Source organism: Triticum urartu, chromosome 1A (assembly GCF_056163025.1).
Source record: "Triticum urartu cultivar PI428250 chromosome 1A, HENAU_Tu73, whole genome shotgun sequence".
NCBI classification, from domain to species: domain Eukaryota; kingdom Viridiplantae; phylum Streptophyta; class Magnoliopsida; order Poales; family Poaceae; genus Triticum; species Triticum urartu.
The window spans coordinates 444,242,767-444,268,488 of record NC_141873.1 but is presented as its reverse complement, the minus strand read 5'-3'; the positions used below and the strand labels follow the sequence as shown (position 1 = coordinate 444,268,488).

Below are 25,722 nucleotides of genomic sequence, written 5' to 3'. Positions count from 1 at the left end.
CTCTCTGGCAGCTTTGTGTCAGGAAAGGTCTAGCCTTTCTAGGAGTACTTCTCTTTTGCTACTTTCTGAACATGTGGTGTCATTATATTCAATATAATGGAGTCGGGGATTCGGTCCCTTTTATTCTAAAAAAACTATACTCTTCATCGGCGGTGGTTGTTGTTCCGTTGCGTCGGTCTTATGGGACCTTAGTATGACGACTTCCCGACTGTCTACTACAACAAGTTTTGTACGGCTCCGGCGAGGAAGGGACGATGACAATATTGCGCCTTCGGCTTGCTTCAGTGTTTGTAGTCGTTGCTAGATGGTCTACAGATCTGGATGTAATTTTTTATTTCTAGTGTTCGTTGTACTATCATGATTGAAGATGAATAGATCGGAAGTTTTCTCGAAAAGAAAAGGTAAGTATTTCACATCTAGTAGTATATGTGACATAGCAATTCTGTTTCTGTTAATCTTGCACGGCACGTCCGCACGACGCACGGAAGGCATATCGAAATCACCGCACACCCGCCGGTGGTCGTTACTCCCGGCGGAATCTAGACTGGCCCTACAGATCAATACTAGTCTTTTCTGCGTACTTTGTCCTCACTCATGCGCATCCGGGAGCAACTTCCCGGTCGGTCACCCATCCTGATACTACTCCAAGCTGAGCACGCTTAACTTTGGAGTTCTGTCCGAATGGGCTCCCGGAAAAGAAGGAATTCCTTATTGATATGAGTAGTCCATATCATCCCTAGTAAGCCAGGCCATCACATAGTTGCACACACATTGATGTTTAGTTGACAGGACACTAGTTGCACACATATGCTCAGTTGGTGCGGCGATGTAGTCTAGTTGCACACACATTGATGTTTAGTTGGCAGGACTATTGGCACACACATATACTCAGTTGGCGCGACAATCTAGTCTAATTGCACACACATTGATGTTTAGTTGGCAGGAAGACTAGTTCGTCGAAACATCCCCATGCGGGATCTACTTTTGAAGAGTACATCGCGAGGGTTTTAATGATGAAAACGGATCTGAATTTCAACATGTGGCTTAGAAGATATGTCTTTTATAATTATGAAAACCAAAAAATAATGCACAAGGGGCGGGCATGAGGAATATTAATACAGTGGCATGCAGGTATCCATCACGTGAGAAGAGACCACATATGATAGGGACTAGACGTGTTGCCTTTTTCTGGACCAGGCGACATGCGCTTACTTTTTTTAGCCGACCGCTCGCGAGCGCTAACGAGCCGCCGGCCACCAGCTAGACGCGTCCTATTTTTTTAGGGAATCACCTCTGGTTGTTAGGCAAGTTATATACGCGAAAACTTTTTTTTTCTTGAAGAAATTCCCCCCTCGTACATGGGTTCTAAAACTGCTAACCATACCTGGCCAAACGGGCCGGCCCGGCACGACACGGCCCGGCCCATCGTAATCGTGCCTGGCCCGCGTGCTGCGCCCTTAGGCCCAGGCACGGCCCAGTTAGTAAACGGGCCAGCACGTTGGCCCGTTTAACACGGTGGGCCGCATATTTTCAATCTATTATTTGATGCACTGAGTGTTTTTAGCTATTTTTACATGTTGGGCCATATATAGATATATAAAAAAAACTTAATCGGACCGTGCCGTGCCGGCCCGCGTGCCCAGTCTCCAGGCCCAGGCACGGCCAAGGGCGTGCCGCGTGCCGGGCCCGGCCCGTTTAGCCCGTGCCGTGCCTGGCCCAAGGCGGGCCGTGCCGGCGTGCTCACGGGCCGGCCCGAAAAAACCGGCCCATTTGCCAGCTATACTGCTAACGTGATTTATTCTAGTACTATTTGAAAAACGAGTTTTTTTTTTATGGACTATTTGAAAACAAGTTGGTCCTACACAGCGCACACTCTCTGTCTCGCCGGCGGCGCTCTATCCCTAAATCTTTTTTTGCCGGCGGCGCTCTTCCCCGAATTCCACCCTTTCTCCTCTACGGCTGTCCTCGCATCTTTCGGAGTACTGAGTCGACTCCGATTCCAGATCGGTTCCGGGGCGGTGACCCACACATTTTTCTCCGTTTCAGTTCAAGAATCGGAGAGGTTCAGTGTGGATGCCGACGGCTCTATTTAATCGCAACCGCGGCCGTGAGTCGGCAACATCTACTCGCTACACGATTCGTCGCGCGGGTGGAGGTAGCTCACTCATGGCCAGGGCCCGGACCGCGATGGGTCGATGCCTTCGCCGCCGCCGGCCGCGGGCGTCCCGCCGCGACGACCGGATCAGCGCCCTCCCCGACGACCTCCTCCTTTCGGTCCTGCGCCGCCTCGACATCCGGACGGCGCTCGGCACCGCGGCCCTCTCCAGGCGCTGGGCCCGCCTCAACCGCGAGCTCCCAGTCCTCAGCTTCAGCGTCCAGGGCATGCTCCCGCCGCGCTACCACCGATGGGTCCAGCTCTGCCGCGACATTGGGGGAGCTATTTTTTTTCCAGTACGAAAGGCACGCCATGACACGGGAGCTCATGCCCAACATCACAAGGTACGAGCACCGGGCCATGCGCGCCCTGACCAGGTCCGTCGAGAGCTTCTTGGGCACCGTGGCTCGCCGGAGGAGGGTCACCCAGGCTCAGGGTGGACTTCTTCGTCACCCACAACACCGGCTGCCTGAATCAGCTCATCGCGGAGGCCATCGACGCTTGGGGGGTGGACGACCTCGAAGCTGTTGCCAAGCCAATCTACAATCAACCAGGAGCAGTCCACAGCTTTGGCAGCCATGGCCTGTGCAAGGAGCCCAGCGCGGCACGCCTGCAAAGCCTCAAGCTTGGAGGCTGCGTGCTCCCGCCGCTGCACGAGTACGGCGCGCTCACCACGCTCGTCCTGCAAGACATACCGGATTCGACGCCCGAGGCAACCTACGAGGGCGTCTTCACCTCGTGCCTGCAGCTGCAGGTGCTGCACCTCATCTCCTGCAGGTGCAGCGGGAGCAGCGGCGTGGTCGTGGACGCCCCCATGTCGAAGATCAGGGAGCTCGTTGTGGACAGGTGCAGGTTCAGACGGATACGCCTGAGGGCTCTTCCTAGCCTCGAGAACCTTGCCTCCGAGGGAACCATAGTGCACTTGGAGGAGTCCACCTCGTTTCCCTGTCTCAGGAAATATAACCTCACCTTGTGCCTCGGGATGACACTGCAAAGGTTTCGCCAAGCTCTATCGCAGCACCTCGAGATAGAGCCTGAAACGTTTCTTGGATGCATGCCGGGCATAACCAGCCTGATTCTCAGGCTCACTGGGCCTGACAGATGGATCGTGCCGTCGAGCCCCCCATCGCCGCCGTTGTTGCCGAACCTGAGGAGGCTGCTGGTCGCCGATGTGCCTTCATCCTGGGATGTCTCGTGGCCCCGGCTCCTCCTCGAGACGGCGCCTTCCCTGGAGACGCTCCACATCCACATCGCAACTTGCGTAGAAGAGAAGCCCGGTGATGAGATACCCTGGCGACCCACCATGCTTCGGCACCATCATCACTTGGAGGAGTTTGTGATGGTTGGTTATGAGGGAACAAAGAGGCAGACCTACTTCGTCAGGTTTCTCATGGGAGCATGCACGGTGTTGCGCCATGTCACAATGTTCAGGAACGGGCATGCTCGGAACAAGGGGCGCTGGGACTGGGAGTTGGTGACACATCAACATTTGTGGACCGACGAGGAGAAGAACAACGCACTGAAGCACGTCATGGATGGGGTTTCTCCCTCAGCTGCCCAAGTTCGACTAGTTTTAGGCTGAGTCTTCTCATGTTTGTGCCTTCCCTGAAACCGTCTAGTGATGCACATGCTTCTTTGTAATCTATATATGTAATTCGGTGGAATTTGTAATCTCTAATTAGTTATAACACTCGAATATTGTGTTTGTTGATTGTGGTTTTTTCTGGTGCGAAGTACCGCATCCTATTTGTATGCATTATACATTCACAAGCTCTGTACTTCTGCTTCGCAGCTTGTCTCTGTGTGCCTTTCAGGTTCGGCTTGACTCATTCTTTTACTCAGTTGTAAAATATATATTTGTTTGCATAACAGACTTGGTGTTGTAAGATGTGGCATATGTATTCTCTCTATTATAATAGCTGGTCATACAAAGTTTCCTTTTCACATACCATTATCAAATCAAATATTATAGCCCTCTTGTGATATACTACAACATTGGTTGCTCTGGCACTCAAGTTCTCTGTGTCGTTAAACAGTTGCTTAACACTTACTATTGCTACTATTTCAAATACGATGTTCTAGCCGTCATATCGTGCTTTAGATATGCCTGCATCTATCCTGGTATGTGCAATTGGTCCGATCATATTTATTACCATGTTTGCCATTTTCAGTTTTTCTATTAAGCAGTCCATCTATATGTTTTTGCCATGCTAATTGACTTTCCTGTGTTCTGATGCATCATCTAAGAGTATATCCAGCCGCGCCCCCAACAGGCCCCCTCAGGCCACTTTTTCGGCGCCGACACCAAAAAAACGCCCCAGTCGCGTCCCCAGGACGACGAAAGCGCCGGTTCGGCCATTTTTTCCGCCTGGCGGCCGCAGGCCGAACCCGGCACACTGGGAGCGATCGGGGGCTCCGGCGCAAGGGAAAAGCGTGGCTGGCCCACACCGTCAAGCGAAAAGTCAAGATTTTCTTCCCCGACCCGCCTTCCACCCCCCGCGCCCTCGGCCGCCACTAGCTATATCCCGGGGCCGCCCGCCGCCCTTCACCGCTAGATAGCCATTCCCCGCCAGACAAATAGTAGAGGTTCGCCGCGGCAGCCCCTCCAACAACAGTTGGGCGTTTCCGGCCGCGGAGGGGCAGTTCGGCGGGTGCACGCCCACCAGGCGCAAGGTGTTCGGCGATTTGCCTGGCTCGGCGATGGACTCGGATGACGAGGAAACGCTTGCCGCGCTGCTGGAGGAGGAAGCCGAGGCCGACGTCCAGGAAGAAGAGCATCTGATGGTGCTCGCCGCCCTCGCCCAGCTGCTGGCGAGTAATGAAAATCCGCGGTGAGGTGACTCGGCGCCGGGGCGGGTGAAAGCAAAAAACCGGCATCGTCTCGAAGGCTACTTCATGCTCTACTCCGACTACTTCGCCGATGCTCCACTTCACGGCGATAAAACATTTCGGCCACGTTATCGGATGAGCCGAAAGCTCTTCCTCAGGATTGTGAATTCCATCCGGGAGTTCGACAACTACTTCAAGTGCAAGATGGATTGCATCGGCAAACTTGGATTCGCCTCGATCCAGAAGTGCACGACAGCGATGAGGATGCTTGCATACGGAGCTCCCGGTGATTCACTGGACGACTATGGGCGCATGGCCGAGTCCACCAGCATGGAGTGTTTCTACAAGTTCTGTCGGGCAGTGGTGACAGTGTTTGGACCGCAATACTTGAGAACACCCAATGCGGAAGACACTGCTCGGATCCTAGCACAGAATGCAGCAAGAGGATTTCTTGGGATGCTTGGAAGCATCGACTGCATGCATTGGAAATGGAAGAATTGCACATTTGCTTGGTAGGGGATGTACAAAGGCGCCAAAGGCAGTTGCAGTGTGGTACTTAGGCGGTGGCCACACAGGACCTCTGGATTTGGCACTCCTTCTTTGGTATGCCAGGAACTCACAATGACATCAACGTGCTGCAGTGCTCTCCTGTCTTTGTCAAGCTTGTTGAAGGTCATTCTCCTCCGGTGAACTTCGAGATCAATGAGCGGCACTACAACAAGGGGTACTATCTAGCTGATGGCATCTATCCGAGATGGTCGACATTTGTGAAGGCGGTCTCAAACCCTGTGCCAGGAGGCAAGAACACCTGGTTTGCGAAGGTTCAGGAGGCTTGCAGGAAGGATGTCGAGCGGGCATTTGGTGTGCTCCAATCTCGATTTGCTGTTGTCCGGTACCCCGCTCAGACCTGGTCGAAAGATCAAATGTGGGAGATTATGACTTGTTGTGTCATCTTGCACAACATGATCATCGAGAGCGAGCAAGAAGACCCAGTGTTTGACATTGAACCATACTACAGGCAGGGTCCTCTAGCTGAAGTTGATCACCAGCTACCGGCAACCTGGACTGCCTATCTCAGTATGTGTCAGGAGATTCGAGACCCACATGTGCATCATCAACTGCAGCAAGATCTGATAGAGCACCTATGGAGGCTCAAAGGCGACGCCGGGCACGACGTGTGATGAAATATGAGTTTTATTTGTTGAACTATATAATTTGTATTGAACTATTTGTTGTTGTACTATTTTGTTGAAGTATTTGATATTTCTGTGATGAAATATGTGATAAAAAAATTATGTGGATAATTGAACGCCGAACAATGGCGAACCACGCCGAATATGGGCCTATTGTCGTCCATATGGACCCTTTATTCGCCGAAATAGGGCTGAAAAGTGAGCCAATATCGACGCCTGGGGGCGACGACTGGGCGCAAAACCGCCCCTAGCGCCGATTGTATTGACGGCTCGCCCCCAAGGGGCAATTTTTATGCGTCCTCGAGGGGCGAACGGCTGGAGATGCTCTAACACTTCTAGGTGTAGCTGCCCCCCACGTTGCCCCCATTCGAGGACGACCAAGCACTGACGGTCAAGGGCTTCGACCGTGCCTTTGAGGACAACAGTGAGTAGCGCATGTGCTAGCTAGCTGGGGTCGTAAAAACCAGCCTTAGGTTTGGTTTGATTCACCCGATGTAGCTGTGATTTGAGTTTAATAAAGCTAGCCATGATGGTCTTTCCCTCGAGAAAAAAAAGTTAGTTCTGCATTCGTGAACAAACATACAACAAGGAGACACCACGACTGAGATAACATCCATTTTTACTTGGTACCGGAACAAACTCACAAAGGGTGCCGAACAGAGAAAAGCCACAAAGTTCTACAAAGGGTTCAAGGGTTCAAGCCATTGTGATAGTGTGCCGTCTTTTGTTATGTTATCCGCCATATCTGGCTATCTTCATTGATCTTCCTTCTCCACCGTGGCCCTTTCTAGTTTCGAATGTGACTCCCTTCACTGATCTTCCTTCTCCACCATGGCCCTTTCTAGTTTCGAATGTGACTCTCTTCACTGATCTTCCTTCTCCATCATGGGCATTTCTAGTTACGAATCAGACTCCTTGTCATAGTGACTACTTATGACCATATATGCAAGTGCTGAAACCAAGCCAAAGTCAAGAAATCCATTGTGTATTTTTAATCCCCGGAAATAGCGCCTGCAGGATAGTCAGATGAGATACAAAACCTAACTGGAAACGGATAGAAGGTGTGATTTTTGGTTGTCATACCTCGGTGTGGATGAACCTTGGCAAGAGCCGGCTTTGCGCCTGCTGTAGGGCCGGTGAGCCGGCCGCCGGCCGCGTTTGCCTGAGTGCGCGGCCAAATAGCGTCCTCGCCGCGTATCGGAGCGCCGCCATTGCCTTCTTCAGATCCTCCCCTCGTCTGACAATAATCAGGAGCCCGTCGCTGAATCACGATTGCCTGCTATGGAGCGCACTTCTGACGTAAATATAGGGTTTTTTAGGGAACCTCGCCACTTTATTGAATATTGATGTTCATAGGTACACGACTTGGGTCATGGGGACTGCCCAGCCAAACATGTTGTCCTAAATCTAGCTTACAAGCCATTTTGGCGAGGTTATGAGCCTCAAAGTTATGATTCCTAGACTCGTGCACAAAATTACATAAAAAGAAATTGTCTCTACACTCTTGTATCTCATGGATAATCGCCGAGTGGTGTCCTCCCGTGCCAGAATTAATATCATTTACGACATCCTTGCAGTCCGACACCAGCAGCAAGGTTTGAATGTTCAGATCATCAGCTAAGGCCAGGCCTTCCCTGCATGCAAAAGTTTCTAGCATCACAGGATCAGTGACACCCTGGTACACCATGGCTGACGATCCCAAGTACGCCCCAGTATGCTCTCGGAAAGTGCTGCCACTGCTCCACCTCGCTTGTGTCGTTCCACAGCCCCGTCAACATTGATCTTCATCGAGTTGCCCGGGGGTGGTAGCCAAGTCTTTTGAGCAGGCGTGGTCGGCACTACCGGCGAACCTCCAGTCACCATCAGCGGTAGCTGCTCCAGCTCATTGAGATAAGAGTTGACAAAAGAAAAGATGTGGTGTGGGCTCTGGAAAATGGCTTCATGTATAGCTTTCCTCCTAGCATACCATATGGACCAGAGTGTTACCACCATCCGAGCGAAACTCTTTTGGTCCAGCCTATCATGCATCTCAAATAACCAACTCCTTGTGCTAGCTTCTGTGATCTCAGCCATGCTCTCGACAAGTGACTCGTCAGTGAGCGCCCAGGTGCATCTCTCCATAGTGCAAGAAATTAAGGCATGGCGCCATGAATCCTCGCAGCCACAGAGCGGGCAAGCATCTCGAGTTAACATATTATAGCGCTTAAGGACATCCGTGGTCGGCAGAGAATGACGTGCCAGCCTCCAAACAAACACTTTGACCTTATAGGGGATCTTCAGATTCCAGAGTGATGTCCAGGATTTCTCTTCCCGTTCCCCACTAGAGGAGCCACCCCGTACTTCCAGCCAGTTCTCACACTGGATTTTTGTTGTTATCAGAAACTTATATGCTGAACTGACAGTGAAACGTCCTTTACTATCTGGGTGCCAAGCCCAGAAGTCGTTGACATTCCTTGTGCACACTGGAAGCTTCAGAATAGATTCAGCATCGATCGGTAGGAAAGTAGCTCGGATCAGAGGTTCATTCCATGTCGCCATCGCTGGGAGCAAGAGCTCAGACACCAAAGTTGGTGGGTCAATAACTCGTGAGACTATGGGTCGTAGTGACGCTTCCTTAGGTATCCAATTGTCATCCCAGATATGAGTCGTTTGGCCATTGCCGATGCGCCTTATGATTCCTTGTTTCATAATATCTCTCCCTTCCAAAATCGCCCGCCAAATCTGAGATGGGCGAGTGCCCAGCTCCGCATGAAGGAACGAAGTATCCGGAAAGTAGGATGCCTTTAAGATACGGGCACTCAAAGAGAACGGTTCTTATAGAATCCGCCACGCCTGACGTGCTAGAAGTGCAAGGTTAAAAAGCTCTAGATCTCTGAAACCAAGGCCTCCAAGGTACTTTGGCCCTGTCATAATTTCCCAGGATACCCAGGCAGGTTTCCTTTTACCTTGTTTGCAGCCCCACCAAAACTTTCTAATGAGGGAGTTGATATGATCACATAAACCTCGGAGTAGCTTAAAGCAAGACATAGAGTAAACTAGGATCGCTTGAGCTACTCATTTTATAAGAACTTCCTTGCCACCGACAGACAAACATTTGCCCATCCATCCTTTCACCTTGTCCCAGACCCGGTCAGTGAGGTGCTTAAAAGTTCCCTTCTTTGAGTGTCCCACATCGGTAGGCATTCCCAAATATTTATCACTTAAAGATTCATTAGGAACTTGCAAACAGCCCTTCACAGCATCTCTCACAATTTGTGGGCACCCCTTGCTAATGAATATTGAGGATTTTTCTCTGTTTATTCTCTGTCCCGAAGCCATACAATAAGTATCCAAAAGGTGTGACACATCCTCTGCTCCATCAACGCTTGCCCTGAAAAACAGCAGGCTGTCATCCGCGAATAAAGGATGGTTCACCGGCGGAGCCGATGATACCACCTTAATGCCACCGAGTTGGGATGACTGATTCTGAGAATTTAAAAGGCACGAAAGGCCCTCTGCTGCCAACAAGAAAAGGTATGGAGAGATGGGATCTCCCTGACGAATACCACGTGTGGGTTTAAACTCCTCCAATTTGTTTCCATTGAACATAATAGAGAAAGAAATTGTACTCACCATCTTCATAATAATAGTAACCCATGGTGCAGCAAACCCCAGTTTCCTCATAATTGCTTCCAGATAGCTCCATTCCACCCTTTCGTATCCTTCCATCATGTCAAGCTTCAGGGCACAGTGAGTATTATGTTTAGACTTATTTCTCTTCATGAAGTGTAAACATTCATAAGCTGAGATTATATTGTCCGTGATAAGCCTCCCTGGTACGAACGCTGACTGCTCCTCAGATATGATGTCCGGTAAGATCTCCTTTAGGCGGTTAGCAAGTACCTTCGAGGCTATCTTGTAGAAAACATTGCATAAACTTATAGGGCGAAACTGCGACAATAAGGTAGGGTTGGATACCTTCGGAATTAGTACCAGCAACGTATCATTAAGGCATGATGGGTCTTCCTCTCCCCGAACAATAGCCAGAACAGATTTCGTAACAGCCTCACTGCAAATGTCCCAGTGCCGTTTAAAAAAGTGGGCTGGAAATCCATCAGGCCCGGGGGCTTTGGTTGGGAACATTTGGAAGAGCGCCTTCTTTACCTCATCTGCCCTATATGGTGCCATCAAGACCTCGTTCATTGCAGGTGTTACCTTTGCTAGTACATGCTACAATACATCCTCCACCCCATGTACTCCCTCAGAGGTGTAGAGAGTCTTATAAAACTCCAGCGCTAACTGTTGCATTTCTGTTAAGTCATCTGACAGCTGACCATCAGGTTTTTGCAAGGCCTTTATCAAGTTTTTTCTGCGCCGCATTGATGCACGTAGGTGAAAAAATGTGTATTGTGGTCGCCAGCCGAGAGCCACTCGACCCGTGATCTTTGCCTCCACATCATCTCCTCCCGCATGTAAAGCTCAATCAAACGGTCATTAACCTTGAGTTCAACATGACTTGGCCCGACCCTTGCGTGGTCACTCCTTAATCTGTCCAGTTGACGCTTCAAGGTTCGTATCTCCGCACGAACACTGCCAAAAGTAGCTTTACTCCAGTCACCAAGGTTTTCAGCAAGTGACGTTAGTTTTGCTCGCACATCGCTCGCCGTTAGATACTGACCACTCGCCTCCCATGCAGATTGCACGGTCGGGATCAGGTCTGCATGAGTATCCCACATTGTCTCATAGAGAAATAGCTTCGGTGTGGTTGTTTCACGTGGATTCAGCTTTAGTAAGATTGGTGAGTGATCAGACGTAGCCGTTGTTAAGTGCTCAACTGCGGCTAGTGGGAATAGCTCGCACCATTCAACCGAGCCCAAAGCTCTGTCAAGTCTCACCCTAGTGAAAGATCCCCTGGACACCTTCTTCTCAAAAGTCCAGCTCCTTCCTTGGTAGCCCAGGTCTACTAGGCCGCATGCATCAACCGCATCTCGAAAACCAGTTATCTGGGTTTGGCTTCTCTGGCCTATACCATCATGCTCATCATATCTCAAGACCTCATTGAAATCTCCCATGCAAACCCATGGCATATCGTGTAACAATGCCAAATTCCTCATTGTGTCCCAAGTTCTGTGACGAAGGTGGGTTTGGGCTTCGCCATAGAAACATGAGAGCCTCCATGGGGTACCCCCCAATTCAGAAATTTTAACATCTATATGATACTGAGAATAACCCAAATGCTCGATCTTTATTTCATTCTTCCAAAACAAAGCTAAGCCACCACTCCTACTGGTGGCATCAACAGCAAAAGAAAATTCATAACCTAAAGCACTTGCTAGATTTTCAGCCCTCTCTCCACTGATTTGTGTTTCTACTATGCAAAAAACTTTAGGGGCAAACTTTGTCACGATCTCGCGGAGCTCTTGAACTGTCGGGGCGTTGCCAATCCCACGACAGTTCCAGCTGATCAGACTCATTGCGTCCGGCAGTCCTCCACCGGGGAGGCCGTCGATCTAGCATCACACTTCGTCCCTCCATTCTTGCTCTTTAATGCAGCAAGGTTTGTGTTCTTCTCTGCGGTCACCACCTTCACCCGTTTTGGGTCCTATTTAGGAGGCAGGCTAACAGGAACCACAGCTGCTCCCGCTCCTTCCCTTCTGACTGGAACTAGCTCCATACCTGCAGCCGACGGTCCCCCCTTGGGATCTAGCACGTCATCAAAGGACCTCTTCCTGCCATGATCCAGGTCCTCCATAGCCTCGTCATCCCCACGTTTCTGTGCCTCCCAGTCCTCATCATTCTCGTCATACCTTGGTTCTCCTCCAGAGGATCCGGACTTCTTACCACGGCGTCTTCGAGTCCCCCAGCTGGTTGTTGCTGGCGCTCGCAAGTTCTTGAAAACCAGTGCAGATGGAGGGTGAACCCCGTCACCATGCTCCTTGAACTCGTGCCCCATCATACCGTAGACTTGGCACCAATCCGGGAGGCGCTGATACCTCACAACAAATATTTCTCACTGTCCACCTCTAACAATGGACGTAGCTTTCTTCAGAGGTTTGCGGACATCCAACCTGACTCTCACTCTATAAAAATTCCCCTCGAAGTCAAAAGATGAGGGTTCAGCTTCCACAAACTCTCCAAACTTAGAGGCTAGTGCTTTCACTTTTCCATGGTAGGTCGGCGGCAGATCGATGATCCTTTCCCAGATCTCAAACGTAAACAACTCGATGGAGGATGTTTTTGAGTAGCCATCATACGGGGCAATAATCCCTGGGTTACCCCGAAAGTGCCAAGGGCCTCCCTGGGTGACTTTCTCCCAATCACCAAGGCAATCGAACTGCATGATGAACAGGTTCTCCTCTAGGGTTTTGATCTTTACTGGCCTTGCCAAGTCCCACGCAGAGCGCATATTACGGAAGAACCAGTAATTTCTAAATATAGGTTGGGTTGGGTCTTTCTTGGTTCCCGCTTCGGACTCCATCATCAGAATCCAAAATGTTTTGGTCTCCGGCTTCTATTCCTTTTCTACGGAGCCTAGATGTTTCGGCCTTCTGGTTTGGGTTCATACACAAAGCCCTTCTAAGTAAAGTATCTTTGTTTGGGCCGGATACAACACGGCTACTTGGGCTAGGCCCACAGAAAAACGGCCGCGTCCACGGTCCGCCCAGCCTGCCTCGCACGACGCATTTGCCCTGATCGATTCCACTCTCTCTGACTTCCCCTCTCGCTAGGGTTTCCTCTTTCTCACGAGGCGATCTTGTCGCCGTCGTCGAGTAGCGCTTTTGCTTCCCTACCATCTTATCCCGGTGACTAGGAGCGACGGGGCGATCTGTCCTCTGGCGGCGACGGAGCCTAGGGTTCCTTGGAAAACACCCGATCTATTAATCTTTTCGGGTAAGAGATGTACATGGCGTCTGATGGAGCTTCAGGCTCTGGAGGCGTCAGCGAGGTGGAACAGATGATGGCAGAGCTAGGGTTGAAGGAAGAAGATCTGGATGATGTTGTTTTTGACGAGGATGAGGACCCGCCAGTGGAGCCGGGTGGATCACATTGGCTAGGGTTAATACCAACAAGAGTTATAGTCAGACATGGTCCTTCAAAAACATGAGATCAGCATGGGACATAGCACAGGAGGTGAAATTCAAGCCTCTTGAGGATAATCTCTATACTGTCCAATTCTCATGTTTGGGTGATTGGGAGAGGGTGATGCAAGATGGCCCTTGGAACTTTCGAGGGGATGCGGTGATTCTTGCGTCGTATGATGGAATCACAAAACCATCCATGGTCAAGCTTTAGACGATTGATATATGGATCCAAATGTTGGGGAACGTAGTAATTTCAAAAAAATCCTACGCACACGCAAGATCATGGTGATGCATAGCAACGAGAGGGAAGAGTGTCGTCTACATACCCTCGTAGACCGTAAGCGGAAGGGTTTTGAGAACGCGGTTGATGTAGTCGAACGTCTTCATGATCCGAACGATCCAAGTACCGAACGCACGGCACCTCCAAGTTCAGCACACGTTCAGCTCGATGACGTCCCACGAACTCCGGTCCAGCAGAGCTTCACGGGAGAGTTGCGTTAGCACGACGGTGTGATGACGGTGATGATGTTGCTACCGACGCAGGGCTTCGCCTAAGCACCGCTACGATATGATCGAGGTGGATTATGGTCGAGGGGGGCACCGCACACGGCTACGGGATCAATGATCAACTTGTGTGTTCTAGGGTGTCCCCCTCCCCCGTATATAAAGGAGCAAGGGGGGAGGCCAGCCAGCCCTCCTAGGGTGCGCCAGGAGGAGGAGTCCTCCTCCTAGTAGTAGGAAAGGGTCCTACTCCTACTAGGAGGAGGAAAGGAAGGGGGAAGGGGAGAAGGAAGGAGAGGGAGGAAAGGAGGAAAGGGGGGCGGCCCCCTAGTACAATTCGGTTTGGGCTAGGGGGGCCGCACGCCCTGCCTCCTCTCTTCCACCACTTGGCCCATCAGGCCCAATACTTCTTCCCCGTATTCCCGTAACTCCCTGGTACTCCAAAAATTACCCGAATCACTCGGAACCTTTCCGATGTCCGAATATAGTCGTTCAATATATCGATCTTTACGTCTCAACCATTTCGAGACTCCTCGTCATGTCCCCGATCTCATCCAGGTTTCCGAACTACCTTCGGTACATCAAATCACATAAACTCATAATACCAATCGTCACTGTACGTTAAGCGCGCGGACCCTACGGGTTCGAGAACTATGTAGACATGACCAAGACATGTCTCCGGTCAATAACCAATAGTGGAACCTGGATGTTCATATTGGCTTCTACATATTCTACAAATATCTTTATCGGTCAAACCGCATAACAACATATGTTGTTCCCTTTGTCATCGGTATGTTACTTGCCCGAGATTCGATCGTCGGTATCTCAATACCTAGTTCAATCTCGTTACCGGCAAGTCTCTTTACTCGTTTCTGTAATGCATCATCCCGCAACTAACTCATTAGTTGCGTTGCTTGCAAGGCTTATAGTGATGTGCATTACCGAGAGGGCCCAGAAATACTCTCCGACAATTGGAGTGACAAATCCTAATCTCGATCTATGCCAACTGAACAAGTACCATCGGAGACACCTGTAGAGCACCTTTATAATCACTCAGTTACGTTGTGACGTTTGGTAGCACACAAAGTGTTCCTCCGGTATTCGGGAGTTGCATAATCTCATAGTCAGAGGAACATGTATAAGTCATGAAGAAAGCAGTAGCAACAAACTAAACGATCATCATGCTAAGCTAACGGAATGGGTCAAGTCAATCACATCATTCTCTAATGATGTGATCCCATTAATCAAATGACAATTCATGTCTATGGCTAGGAAACTTAAGCATCTTTGATTCAACGAGCTAGTCAAGTAGAGGCATACTAGTGACACTTTGTTTGTCTATGTATTCACACATGTACTAAGTTTCCGGTTAATACAATTCTAGCATGAATAATAAACATTTATCATGATATAAGGAAATAAATAATAACTTTATTATTGCCTCTAGGGCATATTTCCTTCAGTCTCCCACTTGCACTAGAGTCAATAATCTAGTTCACATCTTTATGTGATTAGTTCACATCTCCATGTGACTAATACCCAAAAGGTTTACTAGAGTCAATAATATAGTTAACATCGCTATGTGATTAACACCCAAAGAGTGATCATGTTTTGCTTGTGAGAGAAGTTTATCCTACGGGTCTGCAACATTCAGATCTGTATGTATTTTGCAAATTTCTATGTCTACAATGCTCTGCACTGAGCTACTCTAGCTAATTGCTCCCACTTTCAATATGTATCCAGATCTAGACTTAGAGTCATCTAGATCGATGTAAAAAGCTTGCATCGACGTAACTCTTTATGACAAACTCTTTTTATCACCTCCATAACCGAGAAATATTTCCTTAGTCCTCTAAGGATAATTTTGACCTCTGTCCAGTGATCTACTCCTAGATCACTATTGTACTCCCTTGCCAGAGAGATGCTAAGGTATACAATAGGATTGGTAAGCAGCATAGCATACTTTATAGAACTTATGACTGAGGCATAGGGAATGACTTTTCATTCTCTTTCTATTTTCTGTTGTGGTCGGGTTTTGAGTTTTTACTCAACTTTACACCTTGCAACATAGGCAAGAACTCCTTCTTTGACTGTTCCATTTTGAACTACTTCAAAATCATGTCAAGGTATGTACTCATTGAAAAAAAATTATCAAGCGTCTTGATCTATCTCTATAGATCTTGATACTCGATGTGTAAGTACCTTCATCGAGGTATTTCTTTGAAAAACTCTTTTCAAACACTTCTTTATGCTTTCCAAAAAATTCTACATTATTTCTGATCAACAATATGTCATTCACATATACTTATTAGAAATGATGTAGTGCTCCCTAAGGGAGTCCTGGATTAGGGGGTGTTCGGGTAGCCGGACTATACCTTCAGCCGGACTCCTGGACTATGAAGATACAAGATTGAAGACTTCGTCCCGTGTCCGGATGGGACTTTCCTTGGCGTGGAAGGCAAGCTTGGCGATGCGGATATTCAAGATCTCCTACCATTGTAACCAACTCTGTGTAACCCTAACCCTATCCGGTGTCTATATAAACCGGAGGGTTGTAGTCCGTAGGCAATCAACTCCATATACAACAATCATACCATAGGCTAGCTTCTAGGGTTTAGCCTCCTTGATCTCGTGGTAGATCTACTCTTGTATTACCCATATCATCAATATTAATCAAGCAGGACGTAGGGTTTTACCTCCATCAAGAGGGCCCGAACCTGGGTAAAACATCATGTTCCCTGCCTCCTGTTACCATCCGGCCTAGACGCACAGTTCAGGACCCACTACCCGAGATCCGCCGGTTTTGACACCGACATTGGTGCTTTCATTGAGAGTTCCTCTGTGTCGTCACCTTTAGGCCCGATGGCTCCTTTGATCATCAACAACGATGCGGTCCAGGGTGAGACTTTGCTCCCCGGACAGATCTTCGTCTTCGGCGGCTTCGCTCTGCGGGCCAATTCGCTCGGCCACCTGGAGCAGATCGAAAGCTACGCCCCTGGCCATCAAGTCAGGTTTGGAAGCTTAAACTACACGGCTGACATCCGCGGAGACTTGATCTTCGACAGACTCGAGCCACGGCCAAGCGCGCCGCACTATCTCGAGAGGCATGATCTAGCTCTGCCCCCGGACAGTGTCCTGGAGGCCGCACAGGCATCGGTTCCGACCCCTAACTCGGAGCCTATTGCGCCAATCGAGGATGAGCGGTTGGACATCACCTCGGGGGCTGCGATCCCAAGAGCGATCGAGCCGAACGCTAGCCCCGCACTCTGCACGACCCGTGACTCCGAGGATCCGGACTCCTCCCCATACTCCGAACCCCCCGCACCCCTGCCAATCAAATCCGATTGGGCGCCGATAATGGAGTTCACCGCCGTAGACATCTTTCAGCACTCGCCTTTTGGCGACATCCTGAATTCTCTTAAGTCTCTCTCTTTATCAGGAGAGCCCTGGCCGGACTACGGTCAGCGAACGTGGGATACGGACGATGAGGAAATTCAAAGCCCACCCACCACCCACTTTGTAGCCACTGTCGATGATCTAACCGACATGCTTGACTTCAGCTCTGAAGACATCGACGGCATGGACGATGATGTAGGAGACGAACAGGAACCAGCACCTGTAGGGCGCTGGAAGGCCACCTCGTCATATGACATATATATGGTGGATACTCCAAAAGATGGAGATGGCGATGGAACAGTGGGGGATGACGCCCCCAAGAAACAGCCAAAGCGCCGGCGTCAGCGGCGCCGCTCTAAATCCCGCCAAAGCAAAAACGGTGATTCCGGCACGGGAGATAATACTACCCCGGATAGCGCCGAAGAACACCCACCTCAGCAAGATTCGGCACAGGAAGATGGAGAAGCCAACCCTCATGAGAGAGTGGCAGACCGAGAGGTCGAGGATGATAACTATACGCCTCCCTCCGAAGACGAGGCAAGCCTCGATGACGACGAATTCGTCATACCATCAGACCCCGCCGAACAAGAGCGTTTTAAACGCAGGCTTTTAGCCATGGCAAGCAGCCTCAAGAAAAAGCAGCAACAGCTTAGAGCTGCCCAAGATTTGCTAGCTGACAGATGGACTGAAGTCCTTGCGGCCAAAGAGTATGAACTCGAACGCCCCTCCAAGAGTTACCCGAAGCGCAGGCCGCTACCCCGATCAGAGGAGGAAGCACCTACATCACCAGCGCGTGACATGGCAGACCGGCCACCTCGCGGCCGCGACAGAGAGGCCTCTCGGCCCTCCACCCAAGCCATGCCCCGACGCCGCTCAACTAAGGCACGGGAAAATGCACCCGACCTGCGAGACATACTGGAGGATAAGGCAAGACAAACAAGATCGATCTACGGATCGCGCAGGCGCCCTACGGCATGTGACAATGATCTTCACTCTGGATACAACAAATCCGGCCGGGCCGAACACAACAGACATAGCTCTTCCGAGCTGCGTCGTGATATAGCCCAGTACAGAGGCGCCGCACACCCGCTATGCTTCACGAATGAAGTGATGGATCATAAAATCCCAGAGGGTTTCAAACCCATAAACATCGAATCATACGATGGCACAACAGATCCGACGGTATGGATCGAGGATTATCTCCTTCACATCCATATGGCACCCGGCGATGATCTACACGCCATCAAATACCTCCCGCTCAAACTTAAAGGACCGGCCCGGCATTGGCTTAACAGCTTGCCAGCAGAATCAATCGGTTCTTGGGAGGACCTGGAAGCCGCATTCCTCGACAACTTCCAGGGCACTTATGTGCGACCGCCGGATGCCGACGACATAAGCCACATAATTCAGCAGCCAGAGGAATCGGCCAGACAATTCTGGACACGGTTCCTAACAAAGAAAAACCAAATAGTCGACTGTCCGGACGCAGAGGCCCTAGCAGCCTTCAAGCATAACATTCGCGACGAGTGGCTTGCCCGGCACCTGGGACAGGAAAAGCCAAAATCCATGGCAGCCCTCACGACACTCATGACCCGCTTTTGCGCGGGAGAAGACAGCTGGCTAGCTCGCAGTAACAACTTATCAAAGAACCCTGGTAATTCGGATACCAAGGACAAAGGTGGCAGGACACGTCGGAATAAGCAAAAACGCCGCGTTAACAGCGACAGCAATGAAGACACGGCAGTCAATGCCGGATTCAAAGGCTATAAATCCGGTCAGCGGAAAAAGCCATTCAAAAAGAATACTCAGGGCCCGTCCAGTTTGGACCGAATACTCGATCGCTTGTGCCAGGTACATGGCACCCCCGAAAGGCCAGCCAATCACACTAATAGGGATTGTTGGGTGTTCAAGCAGGCAGGCAAGTTAAGGGCCGAAAATAGAGACAAGGGGCTGCACAGCGACGACGAGGAGCCCAAGCCGCCGAACAACAATGGACAGAAGGGCTTTCCCCCACAAGTGCGGATGGTGAACATGATATACGCAACCCACATTCCCAAGCGGGAGCGGAAGCGTGCGCTACGGGACGTATACGCGATGGAGCCAGTCGCCCCAAAGTTCAACCCATGGTCCTCCTGCCCGATCACTTTTGATCGAAGGGACCATCCCACTAGCATCCGTCATGGCGGCTTCGCCGCATTGGTTCTCGACCCAATCATCGACGGATTTCATCTCACAAGAGTCCTCATGGATAGCGGCAGTAGCCTGAACCTGCTTTATCAGGATACAGTGCGGAAAATGGGCATAGATCCCTCAAGGATTAAGCCCACAAGAACGACCTTTAAAGGCGTTATACCAGGTGTAGAAGCCAACTGTACAGGCTCAGTAACACTTGACGTGGTCTTCGGATCCCCGGACAATTTCCGAAGCGAAGAGTTAATCTTCGATATAGTCCCGTTTCGCAGTGGCTATCACGCCCTGCTCGGACGAACCGCATTCACAAAGTTTAATGCGGTGCCGCACTACGCATATCTCAAGCTCAAGATGCCAGGCCCTCGAGGAGTAATTATGGTCAACGAAAACACCGAACGCTCCCTCCGTACGGAGGAACATACGGCGGCTCTCGCAGCGGAGGTACAAAGTAGCCTTCTCAGGCAATTCTCCAGTCCGGCCATTAAAAAGCCATACACTGCCAAGCGCGCCTGGAGTAACCCACAGCAGGACCGCCTGGCACACTCTGAGCAAGCGTAGCAATGCGGCCCCAACCCCAGCTTTCGCGACATAGTGAAACCAGTACCTCGCGTACATAACTACGTGCTTGAAATACCATGGGTACAGGGGAAGGGGCACAATAACGGCACGCCCAAAATACGGCTTAAAATGTACTAGGGGCTGCCGGATTCTTTTTTAATTTTTTCTTACTTCCAGGACTCCATACTTCGGACGACCTGTTCGGCAATTCGACTGCCGCACAAACGATGCAAGGTCCAGGGAGGCAGACAAGCCATGCCGCATTATGGAACTCCCAGGTGGTCTCTATTACGAGCGGTATACCTATTTTAAATACAATTCCGCGGCCTGCCCCTGGTCAGGACATACTGAATAGTCCAATACCTTTTGCTTACCGCACTATTTGTATCGTTCGGCTATGATAAATAGCCTCTCTATAAACAATGCTTAGCTTTTTGTCTATTTTTTGCATTATCCTCTTTTCACATATATGTTTATTAAATGACATGATTGCACCCGTACACCATGGTACGGCAAACACGCCAGGGGCTTCAGTACCCCTCATAATGGTGTGAGAAGTCCGTACACTTTCACAAGTGCGGCACCCTGAACTTATAGCACTATATGCATCGGCTCCGAATCATGATTTGGGTCAATAGTTGGGTTTGCCCGACTCCTATGTTTTGGTGCCTTACGTTCCGCTCTATCGGCTAAGGTGGCACTAGGAGAACCACTGCGATTGTGCCCCGGTGCAGCTGGATTAAGCACCTCAGTGGAGAAAGCTAAAACTGACTGTCATGATGAGGCGAGAGACCGGTCGCTGTTCGAGAGGTTTTTCGAGTCCCTAAAGACTTATGCCGCTTCGAGCGAGGAGCTGGCTTTGTCCGGCCAAGGCGTGGATAGCGCCCCGAACTCGGTCTTCCGAACTAGGGGCTTCGCCGAAATTTAAAATTATAGAGTTCTATGGCTAAGTGAGAGTGTTCAAGCATTATAGTCCGATTGCCTGGTTCGTTGTGCTGAGCGCCTCCCTCGAAGGACCCAACTATGGGAAAAAGAGCGCTCAGGTTTATCCCGAACAACCCATCACTAGTGGCATGGGGGCAGAAGCCGACGACTGGCCATCTCTCAATTTTTTGATAAACGGCCGCATAGAAAGTAATATTTTAAATTCAATAAGCATTGCTTAGCGCATATGAACAAGTTTTCAGCGCACAGGATAAACAGGAGCGAGTTCATTCAAAAACCACATCCTTGGCAATTTCATCTGCCACAAGGCGGGCACCTGCAAGAACATCCTTGTAGTAGTTCCCCGGCTTGCGATGCTCCTTCCCCGGCGGCGGCCCGTCCTTCACAAGCTTCTCACCATCCAGCTTACCCCAGTGCACCTTTGCACGGGCAAGGGCCCGACGGGCACCTTCGATGCAGACAGAGCGCTTGATGACCTCGAGCCTCGGACAGGCCTCCACGAGCCGCCGCACCAGCCCGAAATAGCTCCCAAGCAGGGCCTCTCCGGGCCACAGCCGAACTATGAAGCCCTTCATGGCCTGTTTGGCCGCCCTGTGGAGCTCGACCAGCTGTTTCAGCTGGTCGCTCAAAGGCACAGGGTGTCCGGCCTCAGAATACTGAGACCAGAACACCTTCTCCGTCGAGCTGCCCTCTTCAGCTCGGTAGAATGCGGCGGCATCGGATACGCTGCGGGGAAGATCTGCGAATGCCCCTGGAGAGCTGGGTAAGTAATAAGTAGTTTACTTTTATATTTCTGCTTTGCATGAAGAATGCCTTACCCGCTGCTATCTTCCTCATCTCCTCCAACTCTTGGAGGGCCTTTTGGGCTTCGGCCTTGGCAGACTTGGCAGTCTCAAGGGCCGTCGCGAGCTCGGATGCTTGCGCCTTTGACTCAAGCTCCAAACTCTCATGTTTTTTCATGAGAGCCTGAAGCTCTTGCTGCACCTCGCCGACCTGAGCCCCAAGTCTGTCTCGCTCAGTGCGCTCCGCGGCCGTTTTCTTTTCAGCCTCAAACAGCGCTTGCTTAAGGGTCGCCACCTTAGTCGTGGCCCCTACAATAAGCAGTACAATCCTACTTTTTTGCAATCACGCCTTTTTATAGGCACTTTTTCTGTAAGGTATTTCTTACCTTCTTTCTCCTCGAGCTGCCGCTTGGCAAGGCCGAGCTCTTGCTCGGTCCGCTCGAGGTCCTGCTTCAGGACACCCACCTCCGCAGTCAGTGTGGCGGTGGATAGCAGCGAAGCCTGCATACGCATATTGACTCTTTTTGTTAGACTCATGCGAAATTTAATAGATCCTCTATTCGGCTTTTCTTTCCGAACGCCAAACAGAGCATCAGGGGCTACTGTCTATGCGGTAATATTTTTACATATTTTTACTTACCTCGAAGCCTATTAGAAGGCTAGCGCAAGCTTCAGTCAGTCCGCTCTTGGCGGACAGAACCTTCTGGATCACCGTACTCATAATAGTACGGTGCCCCTCGTCGATGGAGGCGCCGTCAAGCACCTCCAGCAGATTGTCCGGCACCTCCGGTTGGACGGAGGCCACTGGCTCAGAAGGCTTGCTCCTCTTGGAAGGAGTTCGCCTACCGCGGTCCGGAACTATGGAAGATTCCGGTGCGGTGTCCGGCACAAAGCCGGACTTGGAGCCCTGGGGGGCCTTATCCCCTTCACTCTTGGAGTCCGGGAGGTTGCCTTGCGGCTCCTCCGGGACCACCTCCTCCTGCCCCGGAGCTTGTCGCGACGCCACTTTGGCGTCGTCTGTAGTGCGGGGGGAGACAGCGGGCGGAACTGAGTTCACATCCGATGAGTCCAGGGAGCCGCCCGACGATTCGTCGAATTTGGCCCGGGGCGGACTGCATAATTACATTCGACATCAGGGAAAGCTGTGCAACAAAGGAACATCATGAGTTATTCTGATATCCGAACTTACGATTTCACCGGACGCTTGGCCCTGTTTGGCCACTCCTCTCCGCCCTCTTTGGCGTCGGGGGAGTAGTCCGGCGGAGGGGTCTTCCTTTTCCTAGACCTCTCGGCCTCCCCCGTTGGGGCGGCCTTCCTCTTCTCTCCTCCCTCCGCTGGGGGGGAGAGTTTTCTGCTTCTTCCTCCTCGTTTTCACGGGAAGAGGGCGTCTCAGACTCGCCGGATGACGAGTCTGACACCACCACGTTACGGGCACTCTTTCGAGTCCCCGTGGTCTTCTTCTTCTTGGCCTTCTTCTCTGGCACCACATAAGGCACCGGAACTAGCAGCTTCACTAGTAGAGCTGGGGCTGGGTCTTCGGGCAGTGGAGCCAGACAGTTAATCGGTCCGAATATCGCCCGCCAAGCCTGTCAAAGGTAAGGGAGTTTAGATCCCGCATAGAGTCAAACTATGAAGAAAGCTTAACATCCTGTAAAAGGTGAAGATAGCTTACCTCGCTAACGTGACGCTGCGAGCTGTATCTGCGGTCCTCGGAAGCGGATGCGGGAGCCTCGGCGCCCTTGAATAGCACCTTCCAGGCATCTTCGTACGTCGTGTCGAAGAGCCTGCTAAGGGTTTGGTGCTGCGCCGGGTCGAACTCCCACAGATTAAAATCCCGTTTTTGGCACGGGAGGATCCGGCGGACGAGCATAACCTGGATTACATTTACAAGCCAGATTGGCTTGTTCACCAGGGACTGGATGCATGTTTGCAATCCGGTCACCTCTTTTTCGTCACCCCACAACAGGCCCGTCTCTTTCCAGGACATAAGCCGCGTGGGGGGTCCGGATCGGAACTCGGGGGCTGCGGTCCATTTCGGATCGCGTGGCTCGGTGATGTAAAACCACCCGGATTGCCACCCCTTTAGGGTCTCCACAAAAGAGCCCTCGAACCATAAGACGTTGGCCATCTTGCCCGCCATGGCGCCTCCGCACTCCGCCTGGCTGCCGCGCACCACCTTGGGCTTGACGTTGAAGGTCTTGAGCCAGAGGCCGAAATGAGGGCGGACGCGGAGGAAAGCCTCGCACACGACGATAAACGCCGAGATGTTGAGGATGAAGTTCGGGGCCAGATCGTGGAAATCCAGGCCGTAATAGAACATGAGCCCCCGGACAAATGGGTGGAGTGGAAAACCCAGTCCGTGGAGGAAGTGTGGGAGAAACACTACCCTCTCATGGGGCCTTGGGGTGGGGAGAAGCTGCCCCTTTCGGGAAGTCGGTGCGCGATGTCCTTGGACAGGTATCCGGCCTTCCTTAGCTTCTTGACTTGGCCCTCCGTAGCGGAGGAGACCATCCACTTGCCTCCCGCTCCGGACATTGCTGGAGAAGGTTGAGGTGGGAAGTGCGGGCTTGGGCGCTGGAGCTCGAGTGCGCAGGAGATGGATAGGCAAAGGAGGAAGAAGGCGTAGGTAAAAAGGTGGGTCCTTATCCCCTTATATGGGCGGATGCGGTTGTGCGTCCCCACCAGCCTAGTATAACTCGCTTGCCTCCCAAGCGCCGTGATAAATGGCGCGGTTGGGTTACCCACGTCCGTATTGATGAGAATCCCGTAAAGGGGGTACACGATCTCTGCTTTGACAAGACGTGCCAAGGAAACCGCCTCGCAAAACATGATGAGGTGGAAAAGCAAAAACGATTCGAGTAAAGGACTTGGCCGTAGTGTGACGACACACCGTGGAATACGTTAGCAGTTTTGATTTGTGTTAATATTATTCTCTCTATGGCAATATGTGGAAGCTTATTTTGCAGAGCCGGACATTACTCTTGGTGTTTACAATCTTCTATGAAGGACTTGGAGGAGGAACCCGCCTTGCAATGCCGAAGACAATTTACGCGCCGGACTCGTCGTCATTGAAGCTTGGTTCAGGGGCTACTGAGGGAGTCCTGGATTAGGGGGTGTTCAGGTAGCTGAACTAGACCTTCAGCCGGACTCCTGGACTATGAAGATACAAGATTGAAGACTTCGTCCCGTGTCCGGATGGGACTTTCCTTGGCGTGGAAGGCAAGCTTGGCAATGCGGATATTCAAGATCTCCTACCATTGTAACCGACTCTGTGTAACCCTAACCCTATCCGGTGTCTATATAAACCGGAGGGTTGTAGTCCATAGGCAATCAACTCCATATACAACAATTATACCATAGGCTAGCTTCTAGGGTTTAGCCTCCTTGATCTCGTGGTAGATCTACTCTTGTACTACCCATATCATCAATATTAATCAAGCAGGACGTAGGGTTTTACCTCCATCAAGAGGGCCCGAACCTGGGTAAAACATCATGTTCCCTGCCTCCTGTTACCATCCGGCCTAGACGCACAGTTCGGGACCCACTACCCGAGATCCGCCGGTTTTGAAACCGACACTCCCACTCACTTTCTTGTAAATACAGGCTTCACCGCAAGTCTGTATAAAACCATATGCTTTGATCACTTTATCAAAGCATATATCCCAACTCCGAGATGCTTGCACCAGTCCATAGATGGATCGTTGGAGCTTCCACACTTTCGTAGCACCTTTAGGATCGACAAAACCTTCTGGTTGCATCATATACAACTCTTCTTTTAAGAAATCCATGAAGGAATACAGTTTCGACATCCATTTGCTAGATTTCATAAAATGCGGCAGCTGCTAACATGATTCAGACAGACTTTTAAGCATCGATACGAGTGAGAAAATCTCATCATAGTCAACACCTTGAACTTGTCGAAAACATTTTGCGACAATTCTAGCTTTGTAGATAGTAACACTACTATTAGCATCCGTCTTCCTCTTAAAGATCCATTTATTTTTAATGACTCACCGATCATCGGGCAAGTCAATCAAAGTCCATACTTTGTTCCCATACATGGATCCCATCTCATATTTTATGGCCTCAAGCCATTTCGCGGAATCTGGGCT

The 25,722-nt window shown here is 50.7% G+C and overlaps 1 pseudogene; it reads left to right on the top strand.

Annotated features, from left to right (window-relative positions):
- Positions 1-2,139: 2,139 nt before the first annotated feature.
- On the top strand, positions 2,140-3,737 carry LOC147991626 (uncharacterized; annotated as a pseudogene).
- Positions 3,738-25,722: the final 21,985 nt, after the last annotated feature.